The 13,852-nt window shown below is 36.8% G+C and overlaps 1 long non-coding RNA gene across 2 annotated transcripts; it reads left to right on the forward strand.

The window, feature by feature from the left end:
* The first annotated feature begins 10,946 nt into the window (after positions 1–10,946).
* Positions 10,947–13,207, forward strand: LOC114927438 (uncharacterized). Of its 2 annotated transcripts, XR_003817966.2 has the most exons (3): positions 10,947–11,082; positions 11,439–11,523; positions 12,623–13,207. It is a non-coding gene; the product is annotated as an uncharacterized lncRNA (long non-coding RNA). The 2 variants fall into 2 exon arrangements; XR_011870088.1 differs by lacking the exon at positions 10,947–11,082 and having other exon boundaries at positions 11,177–11,523.
* Positions 13,208–13,852: the final 645 nt, after the last annotated feature.

Genomic DNA, 13,852 nt, shown 5'->3' on the forward strand with positions numbered 1-13,852 from the left:
TTTTGTCACACTGAATACAGTAACAATTAGATAATATAGCATAAAATTTGATTAGCTCTAATTTGATCCTTATTTTTTTTATAACCTAAATTATTTCTCTTACTTCTTCCTCTTCTTCTTTCCATTTTTTTTGGTTCTTCGTCTCCTTACTCGTTATTATGCACTCTTCTTATTCTAGAATCATAATTGCAAGTGGGAGCCAGAGTTCCATGCAGTTCAACACAAGAATTTTCAGTTGAAGTAGAACATCGAGTATTCCACAGTAGTATGGGTGTGACTGTCGTCCTGTTTTTCAGTGGTCCACAACAGAGGTTAACTCTAACAAGCTATTCTTTAGGTGTCCTAACTAAAATATCAATGGAAAGAAGTGGTGTGGTTTGTTTGTCTGGACTAATATTGGAGAAGAAAATGTCGGTAGAAGAGTAATTTCTACCGAGAATGTTGACCAAGTGGGGGTGAATTTGGTTTGAAGAATTGGAAAGTTAGAAGTTAAAGTTAGAACCTGTTCTTGCTTGGTTTAGCCAAGCTATCGAGCTATATCCTGATTTAGCCGAGCTATAACTTGTTTCCCAGCGAGAGTTGGCCGACCAATTATCCGAATCAGAACGTGCTTTGGTCACCAAATGAAACAGGAGGGGGAGCACCTGCAAAAAGCATTCCGACGATCAAGTTAGTTGATGAGAATTGTGAGAAGAGTTATTATCTGGGAAAAGATAACTTACCTTTTGAATTCTGATAGTTCCCTTTTATAATTAGGGAACGAGGATAACCGTTTTCCGACATTTAAGAGGTTTTAATATTCTTTCCGACGTTTTTAAACAAAAATCATTTATAATCATAATTCGACGAAGTTAATATGTCGATTACAAGAAAATTAGCCGAGCTATAACCTTCCAGTGATGTATAACGGTCATATCACAGCCCCTAAGTTTAGCCTGGTTTAAAATGAGGTAGGTTGAGCTTTATGAATCTGAATTATAGCTCGACATAAGGGGCCCCAGATCAACATGTCTCATTGGTTATTTAAAGGAAGTTAAACTTTTATTATTTTTATTTATTTTATTCAGTATTTTATTATTATTATTATTATTATTATTATTATTATTATTATTATTATTATTTAATAAAAAATTGGAAAAGTCGTGATAAGTGCCATTTAATGTTTAATCTAATCAAAAAATGGTGCAATTTCCTAAGCAAGCTTGTATCCGTTAAAGTGGGTTTTGAATGAAGGGTTGGGATTTATTGTGGAACTGAATGGTTTATTGAATGAATGGCTTAGAATTAATTCAAGTTACACTTACTGAGACAAAGGGTTGTGGTTTTAACTATTGCTGGTTCCAGAGATACGAAGAGAATGACTCAAAGAGGTTAGTAAAAATACTCTTTTAACCTTTTAGTTGCTTTCTGGTTTTTGAAAAAGGAAAAATGGTTGAGAAGAAAGTGAAGGTTTTGTCTAAGGTTGATGATGATGAGTCTTACGAATGGGTAGATAAGGATGTTAAAATAAGGGCCTCTCTTTTTGTTGACAAGGGGAGTGTTAGTGAGGTGAATTTATCCAGGATTATGAGGCCTGGTTTTCGAATTGAGTTGCTGCCATGCATCGCATGGATCGTGTGTTTCATAGGAGCAAAGATTTTGAAAATTTCTTTATGTATAGCTGCGTTCTTGAGGAACTCTTCATTAAACTGCCTTTCACAAAGTTTGAGTGTGATGTATTGAAAGAGATGAATTGCGCACCTTCTCAAATTCATCCAAATGGATGGGCATTTTTAAAATGTTTTCAAGTTTTGGTGCAGTTTCTTGAAATTAAACCAGAAATTGAACTTTTCTTTAGCCTTTTTCAAGCCAAAGGGGTCTGGAAGGGGCTCTGGGTTAACCTGAACAGCACCCCTGGATTTTCTGTTTTCAAGTTATACAAATCCTCTTTCAAAGATTTTAAGGAAATGTTTCTAAAAGTAAAAACGGTTGACGAAGAATTTCCATTTTATTTGGATGAACACCTAGGTGAGAAATTTCCGATTTATTGGTGCTGTCAACCCCAGCATATATTAGGCCCTGAGCTTATAACTCCTCGGAATGAATGTATATTAGCTTTCCTTATGGAAATGGTCAGCAAGGGTGGGTTAATATCTGTTTCACAATTGCTTTCCTGGGATGAAAATAGAGCATCAGTCAAGAATTATTTTGGTGAGGGATCGTAAGTTATCTTAATAGATTTTGATGATATACTTATTTATCGTAACTCACTGTACTTTTGTTTTTGCAGCTGGGAAGTATCCCGGGGTTTCAGCATCAAGTCTGAGGGCCCGTTTCAAGATGAAAATTTTCGAAAGGTCTTCATCAAACCTAGAAAAAATGGAAGGTGGTGCTGAGGTTAACCAACCGCCACCGAAAAAGAAAGGCATTGTTTTCAAAAAGAGGAAGGCTGAGGTAGTTATCGTGGATGCAGAAGAAAAGGGTAAGGCAATTCAACTTGATGAATTATCGAGTTTCACTGTGAAGCAAGAAAGACTTCATTTTTTTTGAAGACGGGGGGGACGGTTCGTTTGTATGGGATAGGAATCTTCCTTTTAATGTTGTGGCAGACGAAGTTGTTCAGGCTGCCTCTGATGTGTCCCGTATTGATGAGGTTGGAGATGTGGGTATTGATCAATTCATGCAGGTGAGGCTTGCTTGCTGCACATTTTACTTAGGAATATGTAGTAGCTGTGATATTTATTATGTGAGTTGTGTTTGTGCACCAGGTATTAGGGTTTCGGCTAGTCAGCATAGGCCGGAGTCAGGAGAAAAAGCATAGAAAAATGCTTCAGGCTGCTGCAGAGAGTGATGTGCTTAAAGGGCAGTTGGAATCAAAAGAGTCTATCTTGACTAAGCTTAAAAAAGAACTTGACGTAGTTAAGGAAGAATTAAGGTTGGAGAAAGAAAACCATGAGAGAGATGTTGAAACTCTGAGGAAGAAGGAGAATGACTTATCTACTATGAGTGAACAGATGATTGAGGTTACATTAAAGGTGAAGAAGATGGAAGCTGGCCGAGAGGCAGAGATCTTGGATGCTTTTGCCGAGGGTTTCGAGCGTGCTGTTACCCAGGCAAAGTTCATGGTGCCAGATGGGGATTTTACTGCCATGGATCCGAGTAAGGTAGTTCGGGAGGGCCATTTGGTGGATGATGAGGAGGTCGCCGAGGAAGGCGATGATAACTTAGCTGATTGAAAAAGATGTATTTATTTTAAGTATTTTAGTTGTGTTTTATTTTTGGAAGGCTTTTTCTGACACATGATATGTGAAAGCCTTGTAAGAACTGATGTTTTAGACTGTATGGAATTTTTGCTGACTGCATTTATCTGTCAAATTAGGCCTTGTCTGTTCCTAATTGTTGTGCATACCTCTGATAAAAAAGGATTTGATTATCAGGCTGTATTGTTTAAACGATGTTTAACATAGTTGTTGCGCATTCGTCATCTAATGCGACTTTTAGTTTGAAGAAATAGCTCTTTTTTGTCGAGTTAACAACGTTGTTATAATAGATTAAGAAATGAGCATAGTCTTGTATAGTAAGGGCGTTATTGTATAAGAATTTGATAAAAATAGAAAAGAAACATTTATTGAATGCAGTACCTGTACAAATTCAAACCAGGTAAGCTAGCCTCATTAAAACCTCCTCGGGCAAAACCTCTTTTTGGGAAAAATCTCGAGGTAGGAAAAAGAGTACTAGCATGCTTCTGTGTTTAACTGTAATATTGTTTTAAGGAACTGATATTCCAAGTATTGGGTAGTTTTGTGCCGTCCAATCTCTCCAGTTGATAAGCTCCTCTACCAAGGACTTCATTTATTCTGTAGGATCCGTCCCATGCTGTTGCGAGCTTTCCATGGGAGGAAGGTCTTCGGGCTTCTTCAGTCTTTCTTAGTACTAGGTCGCCTATATTAAAAGATCTTGGTTGTACTCTTCGATCATGCCGCCGACCTAGCCGTTGTTGTAGTGCTTGATGACGTACGGCCGCCATGCTTCGTACTTCTTCAATTAAATCAAGCTCGGCTTGCCGAGCTTGTTCATGCTCGACGGCTTCTGTTCGAAAGGAGCCATGTGAGACTTCAATTGGTATTATTGCTTCTGAACCATATACCAAACGAAAGGGTGTTTCTTTAGTTGTTGAATGCACTGTAGTGTTATATCCCCACAGTATTTCGGGAATAAGCTCGGCCCATAAGCCTTTGGCATCTTCAACCTTTTTTCCTAATGCCTGTAGGAGAACTTTATTTGCCGCCTCTGCTAATCTGTTTGACTGTGGATGCTCTACTGACGAAAAGTGTTGTTTTATTTGCAAATTCTGCAAAAAAGCTTTAAAATTATGGTCGGTAAACTGGCGACCGTTGTCAGTGATGATATGTCGAGGTAAACCAAATCTACAAATTATGTTCTTCCATACAAAGGAGATCATCTGACTTGAAGTAATTCTTGCTAAGGGTTGAGCTTCAATCCATTTAGAAAAGTAATCAATTGCAACAACTAAATATTTCACCTGTCTCGGAGCGGTGGGAAAAGGTCCGAGGATGTCAATTCCCCATTGGTTAAATGGCCAGCTTACCACTGAGTGATGCAGGTTTTCAGCTGGTATGTTAATGATCGAAGCATGCTTCTGGCAACGATCACAAGTTCTGACCTTTTTCCTGCTGTCTTCCTATATTGTCGGCCAGTAAAAACCAGCTCGGAGAATTTTTTGCGCTAGACTTCTCACTCCAGAATGTATCCCGCAAATGCCTTCATGAGCTTCATCAATAACAAGGTCGGCCTCCAATCTGTCTAGACATTTCAATAGAGGTCGAGAATAACCTCGCCTATACAAATCGTTATTTAATAGTGTAAAGAAGGATGCCTGTCTTTTAAATTTTTTCTGATCTTTGACTCCCTCTGGAATATCCCCATTTTCTGAGGAAGTGTATATAGGGCTTTTGCCAACTATTTTCATGGACGATGTTAAAAGTGCCAATTATATTTATACTCGGCTTATCCAGGGTAGACTATAAAAGTGTGGCAGTGTGTGATTGAGTAGTAGCTAGTTTAGAGAGTAAATCTGCTCTGTGATTTTGTTCCCTAGGTATATGAGTAATTTCAATCTTTAAAAAACTGCCCACAAGGTGGCTGACAATATCTAGGTATTTCAATAAGATCGGATCCTTGGTTTGAAAATACTGATTTACTTGTTGGACAACTAATAAGGAATCACAGTAGACTTTTAAATCAGTAACGTGCAATTCAATTGCTAACCTGAGTCCAGCAATTAGTGCTTCGTATTCGGCCTGATTATTGCTGGCCCTAAAGGAAAATCGAAGAGAATGCTCGACGACAACTCCTTCAGGATTTTCCAAGAGTATGCCCGCTCCTGATCCTTGAGGATTTGATGCTCCGTCAACGAATAACACCCATTGGGTACTCCCTGCTTCTGGGTTTGGTCCGGTGAACTCGGCAACAAAGTCGGCCAAGTACTGGGATTTTATAGATCCTCTGGGTTGATAGTAAATATCAAATTCCGAGAGTTCGATGGACCACTTGATTAACCTTTCAGCTAATTCGGATTTGGCGAGTATCTGGCGTAGCGGCTGTGCAGTTCTGACGTTGATTGTGTGGCTCTGAAAGTAAGGACGGAGCCTCCTTGCAGAGAAGACTAGCGCATAAGCGAGCTTTTCTAACCTCGGGTAGCGAAGCTCGGTGTTCTGCAATGACTTGCCTACAAAATAAACTGGCTGTTGTATTTTCTGGGTTTCTGCAACAAGAACAGAACTAATTGCCATATTAGTAATCGATAAGTACAAATATAATGGCTCGCCGACCTTAGGTTTTTGTAAAACAGGTGGTTTAGAAAGAATTGCTTTTAAACTTTTAAATGTAGCTTCACAGTTTTCATCCCATTGAAAAGTTTTATTTTTCCTCAGACACTGAAAAAAGTTAGAGGATTTAGGTGCCAAGCACGGTAGAAATCTAGACAACGCCGCTAATCTCCCTGTTAATCGCTGAACCTCTTTGATCGTTGTGGGACTATTCAGGTCGAGGATTGCTTCACATTTTTCGGGATTTGCCTCAATTCCTCGGCTGGTAAGTATGAAGCCGAGGAATTTTCCTCCTCGTACGCCGAAGGCACACTTTTCAGGATTAAGCCGCATGTTATAAGCTCGGATTTGGCCGAAGATTTCTGCAAGATCATCGATGTGGGAGTGGTCGCTTTTGTCTTGGCGACCATATCATCGACGTACACCTCAATGTTCCGACCTATTTGTCGGTCAAAGATCTTGTTCATCAGCCGTTAGTACGTTGCACCTGCATTCTTTAAACCAAAAGGCATCACATTATAACAATAATTACCATACTGTTATAAAGGCTGTTTTCTCTTGGTCTGATGGATGCATAAGAATCTGGTTATAATCAGAGTATGCGTCCATAAAACTCAAGGTACCATAACCGCAGGAATTATCTACTAAAGTATCAATGCACGGTAATGGATAAGCATCTTTAGGACAAGCTTTGTTTAGGTCAGTAAAGTCGACGCACATGCGCCATTTACCATTACTTTTCTTTACCATGACAACATTGGCTAACCATGTTGTGAATCTGATTTCTCAGATGAAATTTGCGTCGATGAGCTTCTTGGCCTCGGCCATGGATGCAAGCCTCTTATCGGTTCCGAGGTTTCGCTTTTTCTGAGATACTGGTCGGGCGGCTGGACTTATTGCCCGTTTATGTGTGATCACAGATGGGTCTATGCCTAGCATGTCTTCCGAGGTCCAAGCAAATAGATCGGCGTTCTGTTGTAAAAATTGGACGAGTTTTTCCTTTTCCCCATCTTTAGTGGATGTTCCCACAAAAGTAAACTTCATCGGGTCGTTGGTTAATGTGACCTTTATTAGCTCTTCATTTGGCAGAGGACGGTCTTCAAAGTCGGCTCTGGGATCTAGTTCAGCAAGAGTTGGCTGATCAGCATGTATAGAATGAATCCGAAGCTCGCTGGTTCTTTTGATCGGCTTTAAGCTTGTATTATAACAGTGCCGAGCTTCTTGAAGGTCACCATGAACCGTAGCCACTATATTGCCCTGCACAGGAAACTTTACACAGAGATGAATTGTAGAGACAATTGCAGCAAATCTATTTAAAAAAGGTCTTCCTAAGATTAGATTATAGGGACTAAAACAGTCGACTACAAGATATTGGATATCTTGTGTCTTAGATAGTGGCTGCTCACCGAGTGTGGTTTGCAACCACACTGAACCCATAACAGGGACCCGTTCTCCTGAGAATCCAACTAAGTCTCCAACAGATGGCTGCAAAATGTTAGTACTCAGTTTTATCTTTTCAAATGTAGCAAAAAATAATACATCGGCACTGCTACCCGGGTCTAGCAGAACTTTCCGAACTATTAGGTCTCCCAGCTGGATGGAGATGACCACAGGGTCATCTAAATTGCTGTCATTGCAACTAAAGTCGGAAGGGCAAAAGGTCAGCTCTGGCATGTCTTGGACTGGTTGAGGTTTATTAGTGGTATCCCCAAGGGCCAACATGGCCCTGTAAGTGCGTTTCCTGGCCGAGCTTGTGTGTCCGCCTCCAGCGTAACCTCCCGAGATGCAATTGATGATGCCTCTGGGTTGAGCAGGGGCCTTGTCCTTTTCTCTTGATGATGTACTTACCGCGGATGGATCAATGGTTAGACCAGTTCTTTTCTGGATATGACCTGCAATAAACTTGTCAAGATGCCCTTGTCTTGCTAGGCGTTCCAGGAGATCTTTTGCTATCACACATTCATCAGTTGTATGGCCGTACTTTTGATGAAATGTGCAATATTTAGATTTGTCAGTGTTCTTTGGCTCAGGATAACTTCCAGCTTTGCGAGGAAGTTTGATCAGCTTGGAATTCAATATTTCTTTAATAATATCATCCCTCTTCGCGTTAAACTGGGTGTATGACTCGTAGCAGGGCATAGGCCTGAAGCTCTTCTTGTTATCCCGAGGTTTATCGTCGTCTTTGTTGACTGCCGACTTTTCAGCCCTTCGTGCTTGGTGGAGCTCTTCAATGTCAATCTGTCCCTTTGCCTTCTCCTGGAACTCGGCTAGAGTCTTTGGTTTGGCCACTGCGATGGTTTCCTGGAACTTGCCTGGGTGAAGTCCACTTTTAATGGCATGCAAGTGGACTTCAAGGTGAAGGTCGGGGATCCTCATCGCTATCTTCGTGAATCGGGTAATGTAGTCCTTCAGACTTTCTTGCGGACCTTGCTTAATGGTAGTCAGATAGTCGGAATCATGCAAATATATTGCCGATGCCGCAAAGTGATCTTCGAATTGCTTCGCCAATTCTTGGAAACGTGAGATAGAATCTGCAAGCAAAGAGCAAAACCAGTCAAGTGCAGGACCATCTAGAAAAGACGGAAAACAACGACATAAAATAGGGTCAGATGCACCGTTGACGATCATAATAGATCGGAATTTTTTGATGTGCTGCTTAGGATCTCCTAGCCCATCGTACGGAGTTAGAGTCGTCGGTAAGGTGAATTGTCTGGGAAGTTGGTAGTTCATGATGTCGGCTGTGAACGGCCCTGTAGAGTTATCAGGCTCATCGTCTTCGCCCTCAGGTGAAGTATTGTCATTCCGAGGGTTTCCATCATCGTCATTCTGAGGCGTTTCCGAGATATGGGTCGGCTCGGATTGACGTTCATCATTTGTCTGCCGATCATTGTTGTGTTCAAGGCGAGCATTGGCTAATTGCTGAATTTGTTGCTGCATCCTTTGATTCTCGTCCGCCATACGCTGATTCGCCTCGGCCATACGCTGGTTTGCTTGCTGAAGCTCGGTTACCATCCGAAGGAGCTCGGACGGGGTGGGAGGAGGTGCATCAGCCATTGTCGGATGTTTGGGTATTTGGGGCCTATAAAGGTAGATATTCTAAATTTTCGGTCCCACGGTGGGCGCCAGATGTTCTTGACTGGTTTAGCCGAGCTATATCCTGATTTAGCCGAGCTATAACTTGTTTCCCAGCGAGAGTTGGCCGACCAATTATCCGAATCAGGACGTGCTTTGATCACCAAATGAAACAGGAGGGGGAGCACCTGCAAAAAGCACTCCGACGATCAAGTTAGTTGATGAGAATTGTGAGAAGAGTTATTATCTGGGAAAAGATAACTTACCTTTTGAATTCTGATAGTTCCCTTTTATAATTAGGGAATGAGGATAACCGTTTTCTGACATTTAAGAGGTTTTAATATTCTTTCCGACGTTTTTAAACAAAAATCATTTATAATCATAATTCGACGAAGTTAATATGTCGGTTACAAGAAAATTAGCCGAGCTATAACCTTCCAGTGATGTATAACGGTCATATCAGAATCCAAAAATTATACATGTTATTGTTGGCTCTGTTTATAATGTTTGTTGCTAGTTTCATGTTGGTATTTAAAGTTTGAGGATGATTTTGTTTTAATGTGTTTAGGGTTAATGTGTAGTAAAAGAAAGAAAAAGTGTCATTGTCAAATGTTCAAGTTATTAGTCCTGTTCAAATTTTTTTTGTCATCCAACAAAATTATTGAAAAAATATTGTAAAAAAGAATCTACAGTAGCATAATTAAAAGTAGAACAATTTGTCATAATAATAATAATAATAATAATAATAATAATAATAATAATAATAATAATAATAATAATAATAATATTACCATATCAATGAGTTTCAAAAAAAGTAACAATGAGTTTTAACAAGTCAAACTTCTACCATATTAGTGACAACTCTCCCACAAAAGTAAAAACTAATTCTAAATTCAAAATACACCAATAGCAAGTATAGAGAGTGCCATCAGATCATATAATGTATCCAAATAGATAGACGGTCTGCTGCCATAAACTTAAGTCACAAAATAAAAGTATCATTCACAAAAAGATTCATAGTATCATTCAAAATGGTCTACTACCATCAACTACATCTTCATTTCTTCTTCTTCGGTGGCTTAAAGCTGGACGTTGGGACAAATTTCAAGAAGCTTGCCAATCTAAAAGCTGTGGCTGAGCTTATTCCTTGTAGTGGATCCATAGTGACCAATCCTGATGGTGGTGAGGACCTCCTTCTGGTCTGCAACTTGGATAACTTCGTAGGTGGAGTCTATTTTATTTAAATAGTACATAAATTTAGGTTGACTGTGCACAATAATTTTACATGTAGTTTGTTAAACAAAAGCTCAATCTCAACTTCCTGGACATCAACTGGTGCAGCATCTGGAGGAGCTTGAGCAAGAACATCAACAGCTTCTGGTGCAACAGAATTTGGGAAGAGAAAATAAGACACATATTGTGCGACAGAATCATTTCGGTGATGTTTGGGAGGTCCTTTTCTAAAAGAATAATTTGGGAAGAGAAAATAAGACACCCAATGAAACGGTGATACTTGGGAGGCAAAATGACAACGAGAAAGGAATGGGGAGGAGTAAACGTAACTAGAGAGAGCTGGATTACCTTTTCTAGAAGAATGATTTGAGAAGAGAAAACGAAACACCAATAAGACGGTGATGTTTGGGAGGCGCAACGACGACGAAAGAATGGAGAAGGTAAACTCAGGTTAAAATAAACACCCAATTAAAATGTGATACATCAAAGAGGATAACTTACATGTTATTTTAGAAAGGGTAAGATAGCATTTACCTTAATATTTTATCATAAAGTTAAGACACATATTTTATTATAATTTTGCCTTCTTTAAATTTTTTAAATTTCATTTACTATATTCATTATCATTATTATTATCAGCAACAATTGGAATAAAATTGATTTTTAAAGACAAATATATTTATGTCTCTATTATTTTTATTTATTTTTTGTCAAAGGTAGATTTTTCATTGATGAAAAAATGGTCATAAAGGACTACAGACAAATGGGACAATTTTAAAATTTTTCAAAAATGACAGAATTACAATTAAAGAGAATAAATGAAATAGAAAGAAAAAGTGGAGTTCAATTGGGCGGGTTGGTTATCCTCGATGCATCCACTATTTTGCTGGGATGAAGATGCCGACGACCTTCGAAGATGAAGCAACAATCAGCATTTTAAATTTGTCAGGTAACTATTGCTACCAACTCTCTCTCTCACTTTGATAAATTCTGTATTTCTGCATAGTTCTTCCTCTAACCTCAACCACCATTTCCAAAATTTTTTTCTTTGTGTTGGATATGATAGAGTTGCTAGGATCCAAACTTCAATAGGATCTAGATGTTTCCAAAGACAATGATAAGTTGTCTCTTCTATTTGATTGCATTATGGGCAAAGTGGGTTAATGAAAGGGATGCAAGAATTCAACCACTCCGTGAAAGTGACTTCTTCGTACAAAATTTTAAAAAACAATTCATAATTTTCGGTTGGTAGTTTATCTTCCATAGTTTACTCCATAATACTCTTTCTTTGCACTATTCTGGCAGGTACTCTACTAGAAAGTGATAGAATTGAAAAGCCACTTTGTATCAAGAGACTACAGAGTAAACTCCTCCTCTTTCCAACATCCAGGTAATTTTATCATTTGTTTCATGTAATCAAGTATTGAGAATTGCTGCTGCTATGTTTGGGCTGAAAATAGTTTGATTTATTGCTTGATTTCATGTTTTGTTAGGAAGAATTAACTCATAAACCCATTTTGGAGTGTGGTTTGTATGAAGCTAGGATTAGAAATAATTAAATAGAAATCTTTAAGCCAAGAATCTTCTTTTATTCAGATGATCAAACTGTAACGGCTTAATTTTTGACAAAATAAAAATGAACTTACAATAAGACAAAAACATAAACTACAAATGTAGGATAACTCTTTAACAAAAAAAAAGGAATGTAGGATAACTAATAATATCTCAATTGCTTATATATAAATTTTTTTTAACTCACTTATACTTTAACAATACATTTTAAGAGTGTAATAATATTCTTTTAAATTTTTAATATATTTAATGTATTTTAATCATTTATAGTAAAACATTTTTTTGTGATGTTCTTAAATTTTGTGTAATTTGTATTTTGTTATCCCTATATGGATTAATATCATAGGCATAAACACGGTAAATTGGTCATATATATTAACTATTTATTTAGACATGAATTTTGAAAAGATATGTGACCTATAATGACAAATAATATATATATATATATATATATATATATATATATTTAATATTTTATCAGAAAGTTAAAACACATATTTTATTATAATTTTGCCCCCTTTAATTTTTTTAAATTTCATTTACTATATTCATTATTATCGTTATCATCAGCAACAATAGGAATAAAATTGATTTTTAATGACAAATATATTTATGTCTCTTTATTATATTTTTTATTAAAGGTAGATTTTTCATTAATAAAAAAAGGTCTTAAAGGACTACAGACAAAATGAACAATTTTAAAACTTTTTTAAAAAGGCAGAATTGCAATTAAAGAGAATAAATGAAATAGAGAGGGAAAGTAGAGTTCAATTGGATGGGTTGGTTCTCCTCGCTGCATCCGCAATTCTACTGGGATAAAGACGCCGATGACCTTTGAAGATGAAGCAACAATCAATCTTTTAAATTTGTCATATAACTATTGTTATTAACTTTCTCTCTCTTTTTGACAAATTCAGCATTTCTACTCAGTTCTTCCTCTAACCTCAACCACCATTTCCTGAGCTTTTCTTTGTGTTGGAGATGGTAGGGTTGCTACGATCCAGAATTCAATAGAATCTAGACGTTCTCAAAGACAATGGTAAGTTGTCTCTTCTATTTGATTACATTGTGGGCAAAGCAGATTTATGAAAGGGATTTGAGAATTCAACCACTCCGTGACAGGGACTTCTTCGTACAAAATTTTCCATAAACAGTTCATGATTTTCGGTTGATAGTTTATCTTCCATAGTTTACTCCATAATGCTCTTTCTTTGCATTGTTCTGGTAGGTACTCTACTAGGGAGTGATAGAATTGGAAAGTCATTTTGTATCAAGAGGCTACAGAATAAGCTCTATCTTTTTCAACATTCATGTAATTTTATCATCTGCTTCATTTAATCAAGTATCGGGAATTGTTGCCGCGATGTTTAGGCTGAAAATAGTTTGAATTATTGCTTGATTTCATGTTCTGTTAGGAAGAATTAACTCATAAACCCATTCTGGAGTGTGGTTTTTATCAGGGTAGAATTAGAAATAATTGAATAGAAATATTTAAGCCAAAATCTTTTTTTATTATGATGTTCAAACTGTAACAGCATAATTTTTGACAAAATAGAAATGAACTTACAATAAGATAAAAACATAGACTATGAATGAAGGATAACTCTTTGACAAAAAAAAAAGGAATGTAGAATAACTAATAAAATCTTAATTGCTTATATATAAATCTTTTTTAACTCACTTATACTTTAATAATACATTTTAGGAGTGTAATAATATTCTTTTAAATTTTTATATATTTAATGTATTTTAATCATTTTTAGTAAAACATTTTTTTGTGACGTTCTTAAAATTTGTGTAATTTGTATTTGATTATCCCTATGTGGATTAGCATCATAAGCTAAAACACGGTAAATCGATCATATATATTAACTATTTATTTAAACATGAATTTTAAAAAGATATGCGACATATAATGACACACACACATATATATATATATATATATATATATATATATATATATATATATATATATATAATATTTTATCATAAAATTAAGACACATATTTTATTATAATTTTGCCTCCTTAAAAATTTTTAAATTTTATTTACTATTTTTATTATCATCGTTATCATTAGCAACAATAGGAATAAAATTGATTTTTAATGGCAAATATATTTATGTCTCTTTATTATATTTTTTA

The sequence above is a fragment of the Arachis hypogaea genome, chromosome 13 (genome assembly GCF_003086295.3).
Source record: "Arachis hypogaea cultivar Tifrunner chromosome 13, arahy.Tifrunner.gnm2.J5K5, whole genome shotgun sequence".
In the NCBI taxonomy this organism is placed as follows: Eukaryota; Viridiplantae; Streptophyta; class Magnoliopsida; order Fabales; family Fabaceae; genus Arachis; species Arachis hypogaea.